We start from the raw sequence: 8910 nt of genomic DNA on the forward strand, positions 1-8910 counted from the left end.
AAGCAAAACATGAAACCTCCATCTGAATCCCTTATTTGTTATCCTTGACTTGGAAGTCTGTTCATATGGATATCAAACTCTGGAAAGAAAAAGGAAAAAGGGGGTACATTACAGAATACATCAAAATCGTCAAAGAAGTCTTTAAGGGATATACCTATAAAGTATACAAACACAGAAAAAAATAACAAAAAAATAAAATTCTTTTTTTTTTTTTTTTTTTTTTTTACAGCCAAACCAACTTCACCTCTATAGTCCATGAGCCAGGGCCCCAAATTTGGTCCATCGGTATCATCTGGGGGGGCAAAGTCTCATAGTGATTTTTGGCAAGGTATACACCCCTAGAATTAGAAAAATCACGATAGCAGCGGTTGTAGCGAAATCACTTGGTATCGTTGGAAAGGGGACCTTTTAGGCTTTCATTTAAGCCCAGTACTGAATCTGTCTGACAAACACAGAGGTCACAAGACTTCTTTAAACCAGAAATAACACACATTTTTTCACAATTTCCGCCTAAACTGTATGCTTTCTTTTATCCCTGTGGCATGAAAGAACACCATGGACACAAAACTCAACAACTTCAATACTCAAGGCACTCTGATGACTCAGAAAATGTATAATATACCCATACTATTTATTTGTGAGAGCCTTAAATTAGACTTGTGCAGCCAGCACAAGTCTTCAAAATAGAATAGAGCCAATAGAATGGACCCTATTAGTCCAGGGCCAAATGGCCTATTTATTCATGTACAGTTGTAATAAAAAGTAATTGTTTCAATAGTGTTGTCAACATAACACTTGTAAGTGTTATGCATAACGTTTAACAAAACATAACGTTACGTAACGTAAAACATAACATAACGTTAAACATAACGTTTAACAAAATGTTTCTATCATGTATTTTGATAATCACCCACTTTTAGTTAGAATGTCAGAAAGTAGCTCATGCACGGAATGTTGATGGATTTTGACAGTTTGACAAGGTTTTGTCAGTTTTATGTAAAGATTGTTGGTTCAGTTTACTGGTTATAACAACACTACCAACTATGCCATCTTCAATCAACTTCCATTGAGTTCCAGGGGTATTAAATGTAAGTACAAAATACTTTTTCTCTTGTGCTTGTGAATTGGTGGGGAATAGTAGCAGTAGCTAATGTAAGCTTGGTGTTTTTAGCAGGCTAGCTATCTAGAAGGCTAGCTAGCTTGCAGGTTATATAAATATATATATAAATAGATCATAGATCAGACATCATCACATATCAGATCAATCATTAAACAGGATATGACTGTGACCCCCTGGCCATTCCATCCATCTGATGTGAAATATAGCGGTTATATCACTTTACCAGATCAACTAGAACGGCTTCTCGTTGGACTGCTCACTGGAAATCCTGACACAAAAACTCAAACACAGAAGATCACTGCTTTGGTTCTATCATTTAGTCAGGACATAATATACGCTGTCACATGTGGTCAACATAAAACACCAAAGCACATTCTACTCACGTATGCTGTAAAAACACTGACGGGTAATACTGAGCTCATACAAACACTGAACAAGCTGGGGCATGGGGTGTCTTACTCCCAGCTTGAAGAGAACAACACTGCTCTGTGTCTCCAAAAACTAGCAACAGCCTCTAACCAAAGAGTTGTACTTCCAGCCTCCATCAAGCCTCATGTCTTCACCAATCTTGCATGGGATAATATTGATAGACTTGAGGAAACCCTCACTGGAAAGGGTACATCACACAGAGTTAATGGCATAGTGGTACAGGCCAATTTCTATGGACCACATCTGTCAAGAAATGATCTTCCACACATTGAGAAACTGAAGCAGAGATCAGTCGCCATTGAAGACCAAGGCCTGGAAGTATATGTAGCAGGTGAGCAGGTTTGAAAATTAGCATGAAGCTATAATCATGTATCTATTTTCTATGTATCCAATTTAATTGTGATGTACATTCCACATAAAGCATTCATTCATTCAGGTGCACGTGTGGGCCCACAACCTCTTCCAACCAGGGAACACTGTATCCAGGAAACCAAGGAGGCTGCTCTTCTTGCAAGAAAGAAGACAATGGTGTGGGCACTTGCAAGGCAAATAGATCCAGAGAATCAGACAATCCCCAGCTGGACTGGTTTTAATATCAGCACCAGGGACCAGGAACCAATCTCAAAAGATATTGTTGGGTATCTGCCAACCATCAACTCACCAGCCACAGAGTTGAACACAGTGTTTGAAATCCTGAAACAATCAGAGCTAATCAGGAAGGAACTGCACCTAGAGACAATAGTTGTAGTCATGGATCAAGCGCTCTATGCAAAAGCCGCTGAGATAACCTGGAAGCACAGAGAATGGTTCTCCAACATTCTTCTCAGGATGGGGACATTCCATACAATATACTGTATATGTAATGCCTTAGCCATCATAGGAAAGCGGTTTAGAGATGCTGGTCTAAAGGACATATGCATAGAGGCTGGAGTTGTCGCAGAGGGGTCCATCAATGGACTCCTTGACGGTTAACACTATAACCGTGCAGTCAGGGTCCACAAGTACATCTCAGAAGCACTGATGAGACTTGCATGGGAAGAGTTCACACCCTGGGTTGAGAAAAATGCTCCAGAGAGGAGTTGGATGATCAAATCGTTCTTGGAGGATATTAAAGACATGACCAGTGACCTGAACCAAGAAAAGATGACCAATCTGCTCCAAAGTCCACATTCAGCTGAGCTGATAACCCATACAGAAAAATAAAATATTGAAATATATTTTAAAGTGTCAAAAATACATGTGGCATATATTCCAAATACATTGAAATATATTTGCATTGTTGTTCACTTATATTTATCATTTTGAAATATATTCTGAAATCGAACAAAAATATATGATGTTAAGTGTGAAATATATTTACATTTATAACATGTAATGTAAAATATATGACAAAATATATGGTCATAAAATGTTTAGCTTGCTAAAGAAGGGTCGAAAAAGTATTTTGATCATAGTAATTCCTCTACCTTTTCCCCTATACACAACAGTAGTCTACCATATTTCACTACTGTATTATGACACACAGCTATAATAAATACTGTACTTACATTTAAATGCCTTCAATGTAAAATGAGAGATAGTTGCTTTCCTAGGACTATTAGGCCATATTAGGTGGCACGTACCTAACACTAAGTGCAATTATTAGATTTATTGTTGTTTTATGACATCTTTCCTGAAGTCATTTAAATATTGAAAATATGCACAATATTTATGATGCAAGTATAACAGTGACACTCCAACAGTGAAGTGCACTTAAACAATAGATCGAACTCAGTGTCTAACACTGCATACACACACTATTAAATAAATAGTATTCAATTCTGTAAAAATAGGGAAAAAACTCTGCATTCTGTGTGTTATTTCCTACATAAAATTGCAGCTGTGGCCTACTGGTTAGGGCTTTGGGCTTGTAACCAAAGGGTTGCTGGTTCGCTCCCTGACCAGTAGGAAAAATGTGGGCGGGGGAAGTGGTAGAGCACTGCTCTCCCATGCCCACATCCACGGCTGAAGTGGTCTAAAAAATAAATTGAAAACGTGTTGTTTGTTTGTGAAAATGTTAACTTTTTAAATTTCAAAATATATTTCAAATGAAACAATTTGCAAAAGTTAAAACATATATGAACATATATGTAAACATATATGAAAATATACTTACATATATTTAACTAAAATATATTTATTGGGCCAATTTCAAATATTTGCATATATTCCAAAAATATATTTTGAAAATATATTTCAAATATATTTCTTTTGTGTATGGGAACCCTGTGGACAGACTATCTAGAACACCTCCGTCACAACAATGGAGAGCTCTCTGCATTCTGGATGTCATACACTGACATGGTAGAGGATGTAGTACTTGGCCTTCTGCGTGCGTCTCGTGAGGGGGACTGGGAGTTGCACCTCCACGCTATAAGAACCATGATCCCATGGTGCTTTGCCTACGATAAGATGAATTATGCCAGGTACATTCCTTATGCATTTCTTTATGTTTGTATATTCTGCATCAATTCAATTTGTAAAGACTGGTAGCCAAAATATTAAAATCAATCTCCCTCTCATTTCTCAGGTATCTGTCTCCTTACTTTGCTCAGATGACCAACCTCCCAGAGAAGTATCCTTCTGTGTATGAGGCCTTCAAGACAGGCCAGTTCTCAGTGCAGTTGTCAAATAACAACACATTTGGGAGGATTCCTGTAGACCAGGCTATTGAAGTCACAGTGAATAAAGACACACAGACTCCTGGAGGCACATCACGGTTTAGCCTGAAATCTGGAGCGGTCAGGCGTTACTACCTAACAGCTGAGCACCACAGTGCATTCCTAGGACAGTTAAGGGAGATGCTTCAAGGCAACAAATCACAGCTTTCTCATTCAGAGCTACAGTCACCAAGAATCCAGAAAGACGAGGAAGCAGTTTCAGCAGTGGTTAGCCTCATACAAGGATGGATAAACCCATTTGACGGTATACATCAATCAAAACATGCACAAACAGACAAAACACAGTTTATATCCAACAGCAGCTGCCATAAAATGTTTAATGTAAACATGGACTGTGAGCACTCAATTTTGTTGTACATAGTACGGTGACAATAAAATATATTCTTATTTGCAGAGAAGCGGGACCTCATTAGCATCTCTACGGCAAAAACAGCTCCCAAAGACATTGCCTCCGACCTGATGAAGGCATATGAGATTGGTGAGCAATACTATGCAAACTTCAAGGATGAGAGACTAGACAAAGAAACACCAGCAAAGAAATTCCACGACCCAATGAAAACCAACAAGCTGAAAACATTCAGTGATATGTGTAAGAAGAGAGAAGTGAAATCAAGTGGGAGGGCAGTCATCTTGAAAGCAGACAGGTCTCTGTTTGGACGCATCATAGTGATGGCACAAGTACGTAGTCTTTTAAAAAAAAAAAAAAAAGTAGCACTACAGGAAAACCACCCAGAAAACTCTGCCACAGTGGTTGATGGGATGAACTTAGTCCAACGAGTGAAAGGTGATGAAGTTAGTTTCAGAGATGTTGCCACAACAATCCTGGGTATGGCTCTGAGGGAAGGCAGTCAGAGTAGAAGAATAGATGTTGTGTTCGACACATACAAGCAGAACTCAATCAAAAATAGTGAAAGATCTCTACGGGGTGAAGAGACTGGTCATGAGTTGCAGGATATCACAAGCACACAGATGGTAGGAGGCAGGAGGCAGTGGAGGAACTTCCTGACCAAAGTCAATAACAAAACTAGTCTCATTAGCTTCATAGTGAATGAATGGAGGAAGCCAGAATACAGAGAAAAGCTACAGGAGAAGATTCTATATGCAACTGTGATTGACAAATGTTACAGAATCACATATCAAGACAGTGAGGAGGTGTCAACTCTTCAATGTCAACAAGAAGAAGCAGATGGATGACTACTTCTCCATGCCGCCCATGCCGCAAGAGAGGGATACCAATCTATAGTTATCTGTTCAGAAGACACAGATGTCTTTATCATGTCTTTAGCATTCTGTGACAAGATTGAGGCCCCATTGTTCCTGTATTGATATAATAAGATATCCAGGACACAAGAGGGCGCTGTTGTATAATGACTGTTCACAGACTAGTAGCTGCTGTACTGAATGTTATTGTTTTGGATTAAAGCATTACTGTCTTGCACTCAATGGAGTAAGTCTCAGTCTCATTACATGGTGTCAGAACGGACAAATCTTCGCCAAAATGGAAGCACTAAAAGCACCAGACCCTCTGAGATTGGAAGGAAATATCGCAGACAATTGGAAGAAATGGAAACAAAAATTCGAACTTTACATGACCGCTACAGGCATTGAAGGAAAAGCTCAAAAAGTACAAAGCAGCACGTTACTGCACGTCATCGGGGATGAGGCTCTTGAAATTTACAACACCTTTGAATTCACGCAGCAGGAGGACAGAATAAAGTTCAAGGTACTTCTGGAGAAATTCGAAGAACATTTTACCCCCCACAGGAATGTAACGTTTGAGAGACATGTGTTCAACACTCGTGTTCAGGCCCCCGGTGAGAACATAGACCAGTTCGTTACTGATTTAAGAACAAAGGCAAGGTCATGTGAGTACGGACATTTATGTGACAGTCTAATAAAAGACCGAATAGTCGTGGGAATAAGGGATGACCAACTAAGAGCCAAGTTGTTGAGAACAATGGATTTAGATCTACCCAAGGCTGTGTCTATATGTCACGCTGCGGAGGCGAGCCGCATGCAAATGGACAAATTGCAAACTGCACAAGCAGAGTGCATTGTCAATGAAGTCAAAAGTGAGCGCGCAAAAAAATCTCAAACGTCATTTGTCACGTCACGCAGGCAAAACATGATACAGGACTGTAAATACTGTGGCAGAGACCACCAGAGGGGGAAATGTTCCGCCTATGGAGAAAAATGCAAAAAATGCGGAAAAATTAATCACTTTTCAAGCAAGTGCATGTCCAAAGCGTTGTCATATGCAACAAAAAAGCCAGTACACATGATAGAAGAACAGTCTGACTCAGATTCAGAAGAAATGTTTATAGACATGGTAAAATCAAATAATGGTGAAGACTGGGAAGTAGACCTTATAATAAACGACAGGAAAACAAGATTCAAAATAGACACAGGAGCTCAATGCAATATCATACCAGAATCAATCCACAGACAGACTCGTGCACAACTTGGGAAGTCTAAAGAAAAGTTAGTGACTTATGGAGGGCAATGCTTAAAGCCAATAGGAAAATGCCTGTTGCTGACAGAATACAAAAAAAGATTACATCACATCGAATTTCAAGTTTTAAAACAGAGTGCAACACCACTACTAGGACTAACAACCTGCGTACGCCTTGGCCTCATAAAACGCATTAGTGAGGTTAAGACATGGCCAAGTCAAGATATACAGGAGAAGTATGCAGACGTGTTTGATGGACTGGGCTGTTTTGAAGGAGAACAGCACATCAAAATCAGAGCGGACGCACAACCCATCATCCATGCTCCAAGGAAGGTCCCCGTGGCTTTGAGAGACAAAGTAAAGGCAGAACTGAGAAGAATGGAAAACCTGGACGTCATTGAAAAAGTAACAGAACCCAGGCAGTGGGTAAGCAGCATGGTCACAGTATGGAAACCAGAAAAACAGAAGATCCGGATATGCATGGACCCCAAGGACTTGAATGCTGCTATTGAAAGGGAGCACTACCCCATGAGGACGATCGAAGAAGTGATGGCTCGGATGGCAGGAGCTAAAGTGTTCAGCACATTAGATGCTCAATCAAGGTCAAGTTGGATAAAGAAAGTTCAGCGCTGTGCACTTTTAACACCCCCTTCGGTCGCTACGCATACAAAAGGCTACCCTTTGGAATAAATACAGCTGGATGAAATATTTCAAAGACTCATGACTGAAATGTTCGAGGACATGGAGGGAGTAGAGTTGATCGTTGATGACATACTCGTATGGGGGGAAAATGAAGAACAGCACAACCAGAGGCTGAAAAGGGTGTTGGAGCGAGTGAGAGAAAAGAACATAAAACTTAACTCAGAAAAATGCACATTCACTGCACAAGAAGTCAAATACATGGGGCACATCCTAACAGCTGAAGGACTCAAGCCAGACCCCAAGAAAGTAGAGGCAGTCAGGAAAATGCAAAAACCCACAAACAAGACTGAGTTACAGATATATTTAGGGATGGTAACATATTTAGGGAAGTTCATACCGCAGCTATCCACCGTAACTGCCCCACTCCGGATCCTGTTAGAGAAGACCACAGAATGGAGCTGGATGGAGGAACAAGACAAGAGTTTTGAGAAGCTGCAAGAGATGGTCACAGAAGCTCCAGTACTAAAATACTATGACGCATCAAAACCAGTCAAACTGAGCGTGGACGCCTCTAGTTGTGGAATAGGAGCTGTGCTTTTTCAAGATGAGTGTCCCATAGCTTACGCATCAAAAGCCTTTACCGACACACAAAAAAGATATGCACAAATAGAAAAGGAGTTGGCCGCCATCATGTTTGGATGCGACAAGTTCTACCAGTATCTGTATTCGAAGTTGAAACAGACCACAAACCTTTGGAAACCATAATGAAAAAACCCTTGGCTGAGACCCCACTAAGACTTCAGAAAATGCTCCTCAGGCTCCAGAAATACAACATGACTGTGAAATACAAAAAAGGAAAGGAACTTTACGTGGCTGATGCCCTGAGCAGGAACTTTTTGAAAGACACGGACGAAAATGAAAACAAGGATGATGTGCAAGTGTGCGCAGTGATGTGCTTACCCATAGCACCCGCCAGACTCCAGGAAATACTCACAGAAACTGAGAATGATCCAACCCTCACAGCAGTAAAAAAGTTCATCCTCCAGGGCTGGCCAGATAAAATATCAGAAACACCGGACGAGGCCAAAGTGTACTGGGACTACAAGAGTGAAATGACAGTAGAAGATGGACTGATATTCAAAGGCAACAAACTAGTGATACCAAACACCCTGAGAAGGATGATGCTGAAAAAAGTACACTCCAGCCACCAAGGGATCGAAAAAATGAGGAGGCTAGCAAGAGACGTCATATTCTGGCCGGGGATGCAAGCCCAGATAGCTGACACAGTCTCAAGATGTGCCATATGCAACACCTACAGAAGGAAGAATAGAAAGGAGCCCATGATTGGGCATGACATACCGGAAAGGCCATGGCAAAAAGTAGCTACTGATATTTTAGAACTCGATGGAGAACACTACCTCGTTCTGGTTGACTACTATTCGAACTTCATTGAAGTAAGCAAGCTGAACACCATAACAAGCCAGGCAGTCGTCAACATCTGCAAACAGCAGTTCTCCCGACATGGCATACCCGATGAAGCCTGCTCT

The sequence above is a fragment of the Scardinius erythrophthalmus genome, assembly GCF_964197995.2.
Source record: "Scardinius erythrophthalmus genome assembly, chromosome: 24".
Classification (NCBI taxonomy): domain Eukaryota; kingdom Metazoa; phylum Chordata; class Actinopteri; order Cypriniformes; family Leuciscidae; genus Scardinius; species Scardinius erythrophthalmus.